The sequence below is a fragment of the Dipodomys ordii genome, unplaced genomic scaffold (assembly GCF_000151885.1).
Source record: "Dipodomys ordii isolate 6190 unplaced genomic scaffold, Dord_2.0 Scaffold189, whole genome shotgun sequence".
NCBI lineage: Eukaryota > Metazoa > Chordata > Mammalia > Rodentia > Heteromyidae > Dipodomys > Dipodomys ordii.
The window spans coordinates 125,535-141,164 of NW_012267405.1; positions in this window are offsets into that span (position 1 = coordinate 125,535).

Below are 15,630 nucleotides of genomic sequence, written 5' to 3' on the forward strand. Positions count from 1 at the left end.
TGGGCTCCGATGGCCTTGATGGATCAGTTGGATGGGGCCAGGTGAAACAGAATGTTTCCTGCTGGTCCTACTCCTATTTCTCAACAGAGTGTTGTAACAGAATTGACATGTAAGTCGAGGAATAGATCGGTATATAATCATTGATGCAGGATGTCAATTTGTATAACTACTTTGGACAATAAGTTAGCCAATCCATGTCCAAATTTAAAATGTATTCTCTCAGATCCCAAAAGTCAGCTTCTGTACATTCGTTCTGCATCCAACACCATACTCTTCCCCTAAGCTCTACCTGCAGCCTTGCTTACTGCAGCCTTGCTTACAACACTCTGTTGAGATCTAGACAACCTTCAATCCATTGACAGAGAGCTAGTCAAAGAAATGTTGGAACATGCATCTATGAAATATTATATGACCATTTTACACACATTCTAAGGTAAGAGGTGAGTCCTACTGTGGAAAACAATATGCACGTAGCCTTTTTAAGCTAACACTATAACTGGGTAAGTTTTATATCAGACTTTGAGGTCTATAGTTGTCTCATTAAATAGCTAACTATGTTCCAATCCATGTGCTTCCTCAACAGGGCCCACATAAGTGGGTACTTTGATTGCTCACCCGGTTTTGATAGCACAAGACAATCTTCAACCAAAGCTCCTCTGCGTGTCTTTACATAATACTGGCAGGATTTCTAAAGAACCTATTTCTTGAAGAGACATTTGTCCAAGTACAAATGTATATTTATCTGTTTGTGGCTACAAATGGGTCTGTTGGTGGCATTATGGATTTTTTTAAATTATGGCTCACCTGCATTGTGTAAACTTCTGCACTGAACATACAACTTTTACCACAAAAAGAAAAAGGTTAATTGCTTGAAAAGAAGATACTTGCACTTTGCTCATAGCTTTGATTGCTTTGAGATGTTCCCTATAAGGAAATTCTCCCTACTGCTCAGCACTTTCCAATGGAGGTATTTTAGAAATGGATGTGAGCAAGATTTGTCTGTTGGTATTGGTTGGTTGGTTGGTTGGTTAGTTAACCAGATAGTAGGGTGTTGACAAAGTAGTTGTTTGGGCTACTGGTTTTGTGGGGTCAAAAATGACTGGGAGGAGACTACTGTGATTTGGTAGGTGGGGCTAAGTATGCTAATGCCTTGAATCCAGCAATGGAAGGCCGAAGAATGTGTCCTGGGAAACTCTGAACCCATTTTCAAACATTGGATCTGTTCCTTGGGTCTCGGTGTCAAACTGTCACCAGCCACCGTGCCTGGAGCTGCAGCCTGGAGTTGCTCCTTGAGATGCAAGCTGACAACTTCAGAGAATGGAAACAACACATCTCCAACGGCAGGACTGTCGCATCTGACCGCAGGTCATGCAATGCCTTGGAACTGAGAAGCTCCTTGTGTGGCTGGAGCACGGGAGTAGCTCCTGTGACAGCAATCTGATGACTCAGCCCATTCAGTCACTGAATCATCGCCCAACACTCGTGTCCTGTGAGGAGTGAGAAGTGAATCAAAACTCATCCAGCCTGAACTTCAGTACAGTGGAAGAGAAGCCGGGCTCCAGTGACTCACACCTGTAATGGTAGCTACTCAGGAGGCGGAGATCTGAGGATCACAGTTCAAAGCCAGCTGGGCAGGAAAGTTGGTGAGACTCTTATCTCCAACTAGCCAGCAGAAAACCAGAAGTGTTATTGTGGCTCAAGTGGTAGAGCACTTGCCGTGTGCTGAAGAGCTCAGGGACAGTGCCCAGGCCCAGAGTAAGAGAGAGAGAGAGAGAGAGAGAATGTACTTCCTAATGGAGTGGAGAATAATACCACAATTGCCCTTTAACACCAAATGGAGTGTTTTAGGACAGGAAGTCAGGGCCTCTCCAGAGAGAATGGGCTCTTGAAACCCATTGGAGTCTTGAAACCTCTTGGAACCAACCACCAATTTTTCAATGGAACAGTGCACACGAGTCCTTTCTATCCACCGGTCAGGGTCCCTGCAGCAGAAGGGCTCCTGCTGCAGCCTGAAGTCTGCAGTCTTGACTATTTTTAGGTGAAGCCAGAACTGTAGTATTTCCACGTCCCCTGCTGCTCTCTGAAAACCCGAAAGGAATCTGTGAAATTCAATTATGAAGCCTCATTTTTGTTCTCCTAGCCTGCTAGCATTCCTCGAAGTGCTCTGTTTCCATTAGCGCGCGCTCAGCAGAGCTGCGTGGCCCCAGCTGCCTTGCCCGAGGTTCTGGCACACGGATAAGCTCCCCAGACATGCCTCATACCATTACCTTCACCTGTGTCTGAGTCTCAATGCTATCCCTGCTGCCTAGAAAGAGGTGGACAGCAAGAAGGGAGCATCCACTAAGGAGGTGCAAAAGAGAGGACTTGGAGGGCAGAGAAACAATCCTGCCCTCAAAATCAGTTCATAAAAGGAGACAAGGCTGCCATTTCTCCAGGGAGATACTTCCTACCCTCTCGATGAAGACCAGTGCTATAAAGGCACAAAAATGTTATCCTCAAAGCTTTCTGATGGTCCCCCCCGGGGGAGCCGGCCCCATGGCTGGAGATACTTTAATTAGAATCTCGTTGTAATAGGCCTAGTGCAACAATGACCTTGCAGAACAAGACACACACACACACACACACACACAAAGAAACAGCCTTCCTCATTGGCTTGAAATCTTTTTTCTTTGCCTGGGGACATCTGGCAGTAATCATAATTTAACTCATTTGGACTGAATGAATGGTGTCTTCTTTCCTCCCCTGTGCGCAAACCCTCAAGTATGGCCATTAGAGGCTCTCACGTGTCATCTGATGCTGCTCTTTGCCAAGAAAGTCCTGTTCCCTATTTTTAAGCTCTTAGAACAATCCCATTTTAGGATATTTTCTATCTGGACTAGCTTTCCGATCATCTGCATCACCTGTGTCCCTTTTTCTTCTTTTTGTAAAGAAAAATAATTTATCTTCCTTGGGCACTGGGTTTGCCTCTCTGGTCTTCTGTTGGAAAGTTCTTGGGTTTCTGTTCAACGTTGTTTCTCCCGCAGCTGAGAGGGTAAGAGTCTCCCCAGCTGTTACCTACAATGACAAGGTGGCCAGCACCTTGAGATCCTTTGGGCTGGCGGAATTGCTCTCTATCTTATTTGTGGTGCGTTTCAGAGAATTTATGCTTGTGCTGACATCGTGGACTTCGTTGTAATTTCAAATGTCTGGGCCATATCTAGACTAATTAACTCAGAATTTCCGAGTGAGAGCCAACTATTCGTGATTTTTTTAAATGGCCCCCGAGTCTCCAGAGAAACTCAGAATCGGAGACCAAGTGAATAAGGTTTGCCATTGAAGTTATTTTGTCAAATAGCTGCCCATCAATTTCTGTCTGTCAACTCTTGATTTGGGGCCTTGATTCTCCAAAATGATGTGCTACCTTATGGCCAGTATAGAGTTCTGCCTCTGGGGCTGCTACTCGGAAGTAGACCTGGGAGACACAGAAGGGACTTGGAGACCCCTATCTCCAAGTCCATGGTGACTGCCTATCCCAAGCAGATAAAGACCTCGCAGTGGTGATCAGAGAGAAGGAAGAGCTGTGCGCCAGCTCACAGTATGCATCAACTAGATGGGGCTACAGTGCTCCCAGATACTACTCTGGCTGTGTCTATGAAGCCATCACAGTATTTTGAGGATGGGATGAACATTTAAATCAGATTATTCTCCACAGGGTGAGTGACCTGGTCCACACTGTTGGAGATCTGAGTGGCATAAGAAGGCCATTCTTCATGGCCTCTTTCTATGTCTCCAGCTGCGTCTTTGGGAAAGAACGTACCCTGAAGTCCTCCTCCCTCCTCCCAACCCCCAGCTTTCCTGGGTGCCCAGCTGGTTGACTCTCCCTACAGATCCATCCACCTCCTTAATTGCTTGAGCCAAACTCTTACAATAATAAAGCACACACACACACACACACACACACACACACACACACACACACTAGGATTGGTTCTGTTCCTCTGGCTAATATACATCTCTTAAAATTCAATTCTTTTAGCATCTTAAAGGTAATAAGAAACCACTGACCTGGACTTTTCTAGAAAAGAACGTGGTTAGACTCACACCAGTCCACTGCTACACACCTCCGTGTCCAAGACACCTCCTCCAAACTTCAGCACAGGAGACCTCGCTTTGCCCTGGTTTCTAGTTCTCTGTCCCCAAGGTGGACAGCAGTCAGGAGAGGGAAGAAGTCCCTTCGCTGGACCTTCCTGGGACCTAATAAATAGAGCTCTTGGAAACAAACTCTCAGAAATGACCTTCGGCTCATTGCTTGACCACTGCTTCCATTTCTCTTATTCTCTTCCTGCCTGGGATTCTCTGCAAGTCTGCGTTTGGCGATCCCAGCTGCCCTTGGCAGTTAGTTACCCGCCTACACCACATCCAGGCTAAAAGCCTCCATGCGGTGCCTCTGCAGTCCGGAGGGAGGAGAGCATGTGTCCTCCAGTTCACCCATTGGTCCCCTGTCCACCCTGCAGCTCCCTCCTTCCCTGTGGCTCACAAGCCAGAAGGTTCCTGAAACTGGCTGCCCTCAGGCCTCGCTCTGTTTACACTGCCCTCTGTACATTTCCATCCTTTCACCCTGAAGCTGTCTCCCCCAGCTGTTTTGCAAACAACCCCCTGCCCGTTCTCTGCTCCTTCAGTGGGTTTTTCCCACCGACCTCTCCATCTGAACCCTCCGGAAGTCGCCATCCCTCCTCTCCCCAGTGCAGCCTCATCAGCCCCATCACCAACTTTATTCAGCAAAGAGGAGGTACTCACCTAGACTGGGTGCTGACTAAAATTCAAGGTGTGTGTTTTGATCTTGGTCCTGAACTCTCTCCACAAAGGTACTGGCTGCGTTTTGTTTTCGAATATGCAACAAGAGAATTGATGTCTTCGGCTCTGGGATCCATTTCCACATCTAGGAAGCTTTTATCCAATGTGAGTCTCTTTCGCTGAGCTGTTATCAAATTTGATTTGCAGTACCTAGCGCTCTGCTACCGTGAACAAACGCAGCATCTAGAAAAGTTCAGCTCCCCAAATGGAGCGCTGTGGAGTTCATTTAGTCTCTGCCTCCACATAGACTGTGTAATGGGGGCAGGGAGACCTCCCCCCACTCCCGCCTGCCAGGCAGGTGCTCTAACGCTTGAGCTGCACCCCAGAGTGCAGTCCCTTTGACCCTGAGCTCTAGCACTTGAAAACGGAAACAGAGAGATGTTTTATAGAAGAGGAATCCCGGAGCCAGTATAGGTCTTCAATAGCATGATGTTCAAAAGATGTACATCAATATTACATTCCATTACCATTTTATACCAATCTAGTGAGAAATATATACAATGCCCAGTGTAGAAAATTGTGGTTAGACTCACCATTATTTTTCTCAGGGATTCCTAAAACCTTAGGTAGAACATAAGTACATGACTTCCAAAAACTCACTTGCTCATACCTTTTCTTCCACCTGCTGTGAACGACAGGGCGCAAGTTCAGGTTTATCTGCGACTTTTCAATGAGGAAACAGTGTTGGTTCGATAACGATACACAGAGGAGTCCGGTGCGGTGTGTGGTGGTGATAAAGTCGAGAGGTGTCTGCTCGGCGGGGCTGCGTTAGCTGCCTTCCGGCTCACCTTTACCCACGCAGAGCCAGCGCAGCGCTGCATCCACCTGGAATTTCACACGGAAACCTTGAAGTTGGGCAAGAACTAAAGACCCATGGGTAATGTGTGAGGGAAACTGTGGATCCTGTTTCCCTGGCTCTAGGCCCACACGCTGCTGAGGCTTCAATCCCAGGAAATAAACATGGCGAGAGATGCCGTTGAGGATTCCTCAGGCTTCCAGAAGAACCCGCTGCCAGGTGTGCCTGATTCATGTCACCTGCGAGACACCACTCGTAATGGCTGGATGTTTCCATCAACACCCATCTTTTTTATTTAGGATCTTTTATTGTTATGATAGAGGTGACGTACAAAGGGGTCACAGTTACATGTCAGGCAGAGGACATTTCTTTGGGGACAGTGTCACCCCTTCCCGCGCTCTCTCTCAGGTTTTCCCCCCTGTTGTATAGCTCATTTTCTGCATCGTGTCTAGTGAGGATCACTGCTACACTTGTTCACCCTTGGTCCCTCCATTTCAATACCCATTATTTTTCAGAAAAGCTAAGCAATGTCATCACAAGGACTCTCAGTTCCATTTTCTTCCTTCAGCTCAGGGAAATAGCATTGCTCCACGTGGTATTTATTTGTTTGTTTGTTTAATGGTGCTGGGCTAGGAGCTTGAACTCAGGGCCTGGGCGCTGTCCCTAACCTTTTTTTGCCCAATGTGAGCACTATACCACTTGAGCGAGAGCTCCATTACTAGATTTTTGATATTTTCTTACAGATCAGAGTCTGATGAACCTTCCTGCCTGGGCTGGCTTTGAACTGCAATCTTCAGATCTCAGCCTCCTAAGTAACTAGGATTACAGGCGTGAGTCACTAGCACCCTGTTCTGTAAGACTTTTAAAAGTAAAATTTAAGCCAGGCACCAGGGACTCACAACTGTAATCCTAGCTACTCAGGAGGCTGAGACCTGAGGGTCATAGTTTGAAGCCACCCTGAGCAGAAAACTCTGTGAGACTCTGATCCCCAATAAACTACTCAGAAAAGCCTGAAGTGGTGCTGTGGCTCAAGTGGTAGAGCACCGGCCTTGAGCAAAAGGAGCACAGGGACAGCGCCCAGGCCCAGAGTTCAAGCCCCAGGATGGCAAAAAAAAAAGCGAAAAACAGCAAACCATGAGTGATGGTGTGGCCCCTTGGCATGTTCCAAACGTGAGCAAACTCTCAGACTGGACATGCCACGGTCTCTGCCATTCCCAGTACAGCTATAGCTAAATTGCTTTCAAATGAATAAGGAATACTTTATGGGGTCAGTGTAAATCTCACAATCAGGATTCTAATTTGTTTACAAGGAGTGGACTTGAAACAAATTGAATGAGTTCTCAGAGAAGAAAAAAAACAGTACTGATGGCGCAAGGCTATTGAGAATGCAGAACACAAAGTACCACTCAGTGTCTACTCCCAACTGAGGGGGCAGATCCTTCACTCCTCCCTCCCTCCCTCCCTCCCTCCCTCCCTTCCTACCTCCTTCCCTCCCTCTCTTCCTTCCTTTCATCTGCTGTGCAGATTTCAGGACAGAGATCACATGACTCAGTGAGCCTAAAGCTTGGCTAGGTTTTCACACGCAGCCACCAGCCACGCTGCCCTTCCCTGGCTGTCTATAGACACAGTCTCTGTGAGAACATGCGCCTGCTTCTCTCAGAAAGGTCAAGGTCAAGGTCATAGCTCTCACCCAAGGCCTTCCCTGAACATGCAGGGAAGCAGCCCAGGAGAGAATTGCACGCCGACCAGCGCTCAACGTGGGGAGAGGACACAGGCCCGCTCTGAGCTCCGGCGCCACCAGCCAACATGGAGAAATGTTGCACAAGGCAGGTGAGCACTGGCCGTGGCCAGTGCTGTGTCCCCAAGCACAGAAACTGGGGGGCCTGGATATCCAGACCTTCTTGAAGCCTGGAGAGACATATTCCAGTGGGGGGACCCAGAACAACCCAAGGCCTGCAGCAACCAGTGTTCATAATGGCGACACTCTTCACCTGGACTCTGACTTGCACACGTACTCAGTCACAGGACCTGAATCCACGGTCTCCTCAGAAGTTCTGGGCCTCCACAAAGCCAAGAGCCACTCTTCGACCTCCTTAATACACAGACAGTGGGATGCAGCAGAGGGATGTACCTCTCTCTCAGTCCGGGGGCGGTGAGGGTTCAGAGCAGCTTTCCCGTGATCCTGTGCAAGAGAGGCCAGGGCGGGGCCGAGCCTGTGCAGGCCTTGGTGTGTCCAGCGAGCCACACAATTCCTGTGCTTGAACACCCTTCAAACTCAGTGACAAGAAAGACTGGATTCTCTGGCAAGGAAAGTAGAAATCAAGTCTCCTGCAGTCCTAGACCCCTCTTCCTGCTGGTGCCCCACATCCAGACCAGCCCTCTCTGTGTTCATTTTGTGGCTCACCAAAGGTAACTTTACAGTCGAACTGGGCTTTCCTGTCCTTTTCTTGCAAATTGCTCTTCCACCGACTAGGGAGTGACATGCACACAGAGTGTCTAGGCTTTGATTCCCGGGGTTTTCAAGGAATGGAGAGCAGATGATCACAGGAGCAAGAGCCCGCAGGTTCCCTCCCCCCACCCCCATCCCCTTGACACCTTTGTCCACGCAAAGTCCAGCCAGCAGTGTTCCCCGGTCACCCCTGGTTTCGTGAGCCTTTGCCCTCTGCAGAGGACCGCACGTTCCAGTGTCAAGAGAGGTACAGAGACCAGTTTATGTAACTCCACTGCTAACTGCTGCCAGGTGGGAGGGCCCAGAAAGCGAGTGCAAAGACAAACAACACAAACAGAACACTGAGAGCTGTTCTCCAGTGCGGGGAGAGATTCCACCAGCAGGAAAACCCTTGCAGAGGTCGAAGGAGAGGAATGTTTTATGGTGCCAAAAGTGCTGTCTCTTTCTTCCCCTGCCATTTGGAAATAGATGGGGTACACGAGTAAACTGGGGTACACCCAGGAGGAGCAAGGCCTGCTGATCTGACCCGTCCTTCTCCTAGTAGAGTGCCAGCGCCCCCTGCTGGTCATGATGCTGAGGAGGAAGCAGGCTGCTGTCGTGGGGAGGGCCTTGACCCTGGAATAAGCTCTGTCATGATAGGAAATCAGGTCACTGACCTCCTCCCAAGAGAGATCACGTGAAGACTCAGGAGAACATGCTAGAAGGAGTCAGAGACTCACACTGCCAACACCTGATCTCCAGGTCTTCCCTCCAGAGCTGGACCTTTCTGTTGAAATGACATCTCTGAAAGGACATTGCTGCTGATGAAGTTGCCCAGCCTGTGGGTGGTTTGTTTCTTGTGGCTTTCTTTGGCATGCCAGGCCTAGCGCACGAATTCACTGAAGCCTTCATTACTTTAACCAACAGCCCTTCCCGCCACACTCCTGCCCCCGAAAAAATGAGTATTTCCTCCTAGATCAGGCTATTTCCCCAAAGTCTTATCAGCTCTCCTACTCCGAGTGAATGGGGCTGGACATGGCGGCGGACACTCATCTCAGGGCCGAGAGAAGCCAGCCTTGTATTGTAGGAAACCGAGGAAGGGGCGGGAGAGCGGCGTGGAGGGAAGGGCAGGGCTGTTCACTACGCTGAATTCTTGTTCAGAAGAAAGCAAACTCGCTCCCTACGGCTCCCATCTCAGAACGAACGTGGGCCTTCCGATCTGCCCGCTGACACGGACGCCTCTGAAACTCCTGTATCGACGCCAGCTCCCAGGGGCTGTGTGCAGATGGCTACAGGTGTTATTGGGGTTAAATGAGGTCTACTGTGTGGAGCCTGATCAGATGGGATTACTGCTCTCCATGCCAGGTCTTTCCCTCCCTCCCTCCCTCCCTCTCTTTCTCTGTCTCTGTCTGTCTCTGTCTTTCTGTCTCTCTCTGTGTGTCTCTCTCTGGATGGGTTTGTAGTGTTACATTTCTCAGTTGACAGTGGAGTAGATTTCCTGTAGATCACAAGCTCACACCGTGCACACACACATACACACACATACACACGCATGCCCATGTAAGCACAAGAGGAAGGCAGAAAAAGCTGTTATCCTGAGCTTCCCTCCACATCTTCCACACAGCACGCCTTCCAGTCCTGTTCTTTCTTCTTCCTTCTGAGTTGCTGCCATTGGGGGTGAGTTTCATCTATTTCCACCCGAGGGGTGTCAGACTAGGAGCTGACTCGGCCCCCAGGATGTCCCAACAAAATCTGGTGTGGGCAGCGCTCAGGGGTGCCCCACTGGTACTGAGACACCACACACACACACACACACACACACACACACACACCAGACACAGACGTATCTTCCCTGTCCTGTCCAGTTTCCTGTCCTTGAGAAAGGACAGGACTCCTTTCTCTGGCTTCTGTGGGCATTTGGAAGTGCTGACTCTTCCTGCATTATTGGAGCCCCCCCTTTGACTTATGTCAAAGACTGCAGGGGTGAGGTTGGCTGTCCATGCAGAATTGATCTACGAGGGAAGCTGTTATTTTGTGCGGGGAGCGCCCTCTACTGGAAGAATGGAATGTTGCCTCTTGAATGCCTTGGCAAAACTACTAAACCCTTGGGTTTGGTGTTTTTATTTATTTAACAAACAAACCCATCCAATAACTGTAATAAAATATAGCCTCCTCTTTTCCAAAATGGATTGGTAAGTTGGGTGCAACAGTACAGAGAGACACCATGGTAGCTAGAAATGTAGAATTTAATGACATCCTGGCGTGACTCCCAGCAAAGCCATCTGCTAGTTGTCTACACTTAGGCAAATTATTTAAACTCCCTGGGCATCAGTTTCCTAATGTATGAAACCATGTTGTGACCATTAACTGGGTAAATATATGTTCAACACTCAGAGCCATGCCCAACACTCAATAGATGTTCATTAATTCTAAAAGGTGCTGCACTATCAAGTGTCGGGGTTTTGAAGAATTGTCACGGATGCTCTGACAACTTTTTAAAACACTTAGGTATGGGCTTGTAGTTCATCTGTTTCTGATAGAAGAAGTTGACACATGAGCATACACAATAGACAACGTGGGCTTCCCTGGCTGGAATAATTGGGGAAGTGACACCTCTAAGAAAAATAAGACTCAAGAAAGAAAAATGGGGTCATACTGGCAAAATGACATGAATGGTGCTCAACTACCCTCTCAGAAAACAGGCTGTATCTAACAGGAAGACCTTACTCACTGGGAACTACCAGAGATTCGGACTCCATAAATCTCCACAAACTGTAGACTGAAGCCCTCTGGTCTCCACAGACTGGATGTAAATCCACACCCAGGCCGGCTGGTGCAGGCAGAGACCCCCCCCCTTCCCGCCCCGAGGCCCGGCCTGATGCAGACAGATGGACTTGAGGCAGGAATTTTCACAGCCTGGACACTGCTGCCCTTCAGTGGACAGCAGCAGCAGCTGCAGACCCTGCTCCTGATGAGTCACTCACTGGGTTCCCTGCAAATTCTCCAGTCAAAGAAAACCATGCTCAGGTGTTACTCTGATTATCTGAGTGAGACTGCCCAGGGAAGACAAGGCCTTTCTGAACAATGGAATCAAGCATTTAAAAGCTGTAAGGTCCGCTCCTGGATGGCCAGCAGACTCCACCCTCCTCCCAGCAAAGTCTCCACCCAGTACCTGCGTTACCTGGGACACCTGGAAGAGGTCACATCTGCATCTGCTGAGGTCACATCTGAATTTGATGTGGCCACACCTTTCTCTGCCCATACCCTAGATAAGGCCTAGCCCAGGCCCAGAGGCTCTCTCTGGCTGCTCTTTTCTAGCTCTCTCTGCTTTCTCTCTGTTCTTTTCTAGCTTTTTCTCAGCTCTTTCCTTCTCTTCTCTTTCCTAGCTTGTTCTTTCCCACCTGCTCTCTTTTCTAGCTCTTTCCTCTCTTTTCTAGCTCTCTCTCTCTTTCCCAGATCTCCCAGCTCTCTTTCCCAGTCCTTTCCCCACAGCGTGGAGGGCCAACCTGGCCTGGTCCCAGCAGGTCTACTAAATAAACCTACCCCTTACCTGAATACCACGTGCGTGGTGTTGTTCTTACTCAGCTACCTCTTTTTAAAAACCTAACAAAAGCAACATGGCAGCCAGGCACCGGTGGCTTACATCTGTCATCCTAGCTACTCAGGAGGCTGAGATCTAAGGACCCTGGAGACTCTTCAATTAACCACGAGAAAAGTGCTTAAGTGGTAGAGCGCTTGCCTTGAGCTGAAGAGCTGAGGGACAGCGCCCAGGCCCAGAGTTCAAACCCCAGGACTGACCAAAAAAAAAACACCTTGCAAAGGACTGTGTTCCTAGGAACCCCAAGGCTCATCTGGGGCTGGCTGCCGGGAAGTGAGGGTAAGGATTCGCTGTAAGTCTGCCATTGGAATACGCTTCGAGAACACTGAATTGTGTCCATCAGCGGCCGCAAACGCGTCACTCAAAGGGGATAATATCCAGAAACCAAGAGAACCGGGCTTCTGGTCACTCGGGTCCCAATATTGTTTCCATGAAAAACTGGTGAGGACATGGCGGATCCGAAGCCCCTACGTGCCGCCACCACCACCCCAACTTCCATCTGGCCCCCTCCATCCTCTGAGGAAGGTGGGGCCCAAGGCATCCCCGGAGGACATCAGCTGCATCTTCCTCCAGCAGAGGGCACTCAACACCACCAATGAGCCGGGCCTGGGCCCTGCCTGGGCCTCTGCATTGGGGCTATGGCGGTCAAGGGAAAGCACGGCCCGCCCAGCCTTCCCTGAGGAGCTAGCCCCCGCAATGGTGCTCTTCTCCTCCTCCCTGACCTCGCTTGCCACCCTCCCCTAGCCAGGGTCTCTGGATTGGAAAGCGAAAAAAGGCACAAGGGGAATTGATGAATGGTTTGAGCGTATTCAGAGGGTTGAAGGGTGACACACGCTATTACAGGTGGCCGGGGCCTGGGAAGGAGCGAGTCCTTAGGACAGGAACTGTGTGCGTCCAGCGCACGCAGGCTCGGCCACCAGCCAATCAAGTGAGTGCTGGTAAGCCCCAGAGTTGGATCATCTCTGACACTTCCAGATGTTCCTTCCTTGGAACGAGCAGAAGCCAGATTCTTAGCTTCAACTCAGGGCACCCACCCCAGCACCTGGCACTGTCCTGCAGGCCTCCGCCCCCCGGGGCGGCAAATCTTAACCGGATGATGACGTACGGGCGTCTCCTTCCTGGCCCTGTTCAAAGCATTTTCATTGACCTAACTTTATACGTATTCTTTTGAGGTCTTCAGAAGGAACTCATTACACAGACTTGTGTACATGCACTCATTTTTGTTACCAAGTCAATACAACTGTCCCAGAGTCTATAGAATGCATTGAAACCATTCATTTCCCTTGATATTTGTTCTCCTGCTCTGGGTGTGTGTGTGTGTGTGTGTGTGTGTGTGTGTGTGTATGTGGTGAGGGCTCTCAGCTTTCCTGATTACAGGAATGCAGATCTGTCCCTTCGTCTGTGTTGTAACCAGAACACAGCCCCTTCTGCAAGCTCTGCAAGGCTCCGATGTGCTCATGCTCTCCTTCCTGACCCCAGCTACCTGCAGCCTTCTTTTCTAGTATTTTACCCACCCCCTCCTGAGCAAGAGCCTTTTCAGAAGTGATCGTGGAGTATATGCATTTCAAACTCCACCAGTGTATTCATTAAGTAGTCTCATCGCTTTCCTAATGAAGCGGCAGGTAGGCAGCTACATGGAGAGATGGAGGAAGAGCTCTGAGACCTATTTCTGGATCTCTTCCAAAGCCTCGAGTCTCTTCCATCATCCATTTTATGTATTTTACAGTCAGTATCTTAATTATCTAATTACAATGATTTCTATCATTTCTGGACGCCTAGGAAGTCATTTGCTTTTTTGCAAAATAACAAAATAACGTGTGGGCTGGACATAATGGCAGGATTAATACCAGCCCTCAAAAGGCAAGGCAGGACCAGGAATTGTACCCTATACAGTGAGACACTATCTCAAATTGCATGTTGAGGCATTCACGTAGCTATGTGTGTATGCAGTATGTCTGTATATATGCGCCATTCTCATATTCACTTATATGTATATTTTTTCTCAGATCCTTGTTCTAATTCACAAAATTGTAGGATTTGGCATGTGTGTTATGTCAGATGCCATCTTGTGATAGTATAGTATGTACAAGGGAAACAAAGGAAAAGGAATGGAAATCATTTGGCATTGAAGGGTCCAGGGAGCCCAAAGCACAGGATCTTGCTGCGCTTTCAGTTTGAGAAAGGTGACCGCGGGCAATGGAGACCTGACTGCCAGCCTCGGGGGCAGGCGGCGCTCCAGCTCGCAGACCTTTTGGGGCTGGTGTGGCTGGTGCCTGCTGGCCTGGTGGACACGGCTTGCGCCCTCAGGCCTTGGGGTGGGCGTGGCTTTGCCTAGAGGCCTTTCCAGGTAGGCATGGCTGGTGCCCACAAGCCTGGGGTGGGCGTGGCTCCTGCCCACCAGGCCAGGGGTGGGTGTGGCTTGTGGTGACAGGCCTCAGTGGGCATGGCTTGTGGTGACAGGCCTCTGGTGGGTGTGGCTCACACCCTCAGGCCTGGGATGGGCATGGCTTGGGGTGACAGGCCTCTGGTGGGCATGGCTCATGCCTGCAGCCCTTGGGGCCCCTCCAGGCTGTAAACCAGCGGGAGGAGCCCAGGGCCAGGCCTGGGAACCCCCATCCTCCATGCCCAGCGCTGTCCCAGCCAGTACTGTGGCAAACAGGTTTGCAGCCCTGCTAGAGGGAGGCCCAGGGCCTCTCGGGGATGGATTCTGGAGGTTTCTGACCCTCGGGTTCTGGGCGCCCCACAGGCCGGGAGCTGGGTGAGCCTGGACACACCTCCAGTGCCTGGCGGGCACCTCAATACAGACACAGCCCTGAAATGAACACAGTTTGCTTTATTAGACGTTCCGTAGTCATATAACACAGAGTCCTCGGGGAATAATAAACACGAGACTGGTTCTTTACCATAATTATTTTGCCATTAAGACAGTGGTTACAAAAACAAAAACCAAAGGTACCTTTCCGGCTGCACGAGGTTAGCTTTAGCCGGGAAAGGTGTTCCACTGACTCACAACCACAGGCAAGGATGGCAGCCATCTAGCGTTAAACCTACACGGATTGAGAGCATCAAGTCGCTGCAGTCGCTCAGTTCTGAGTCGCTGTCGGTTTATTTTAGCATTTACATAGGACATTCATTGAACAGACAGAAAGCAAGCCAACAGGTAAACATGCGCACACGGCCTGCGGAAATCTTCAGGTTTGAAATCACTTCTCAAGAACACGATCAACACGACCAAATAACCCGGGACAGGAGGAAACAGGAAGCCCAGTGAATACTGCAGAGCTGCGTGTATTTCTGAGAGCTGAAACAAAAACTGATTTTCCAACTTGCTCACATTTCCTCGCAGTGCAGGTGAGAGAAAACAAAACAAAACAAAAGGCAAATATATTAAGTCAACCAATTTTTTTTTCAAAAAAAAAGTGCTATTTACCAGTAAAATAGCAAATAAACAAACCAGCCCCTCCCCAGCCCACCCCCAGAACCCTAAAGGCAAAACATGTATGAGATCGAGTGTGAGCGAGGGGGTAGAATGAACTTGTTTTTGATGAACCACACATTGGGTTTCAGAAATGCCTGCAAACCTAGCTTTGCTTCCGAGGACTTGTAAACACCTTCGGAAAGAAATTCAAGACCAGCAAGGATAAAAAGGAGCCAGCTACTAAAAAAAAGTGTCACCACGACACTGAGAGGCCACACCTGCGGCCCTCCAGGGGACCACGGGGACCACTTGTCCTGCTGTCTTCCCGGCAGCCCCAAGGTGAGCGTCTGCTCACCCTGTGTGCACACACACGTGTGTGTGTGTGTGTGTGTGTGTGTGTCTGGGCATACACACACAGGCTAAGGCTTGAACTCAGGGCTTTGAGCACTTGATGACTTTTTCACTCAAGGCTAGCGTTCCACCACTTGAGTTACCACCTCTGTTTTCAGCTTTTTTTTTGGGGGGGGGGGGAGAAGGTCTCATTGGAAACAAGAGTC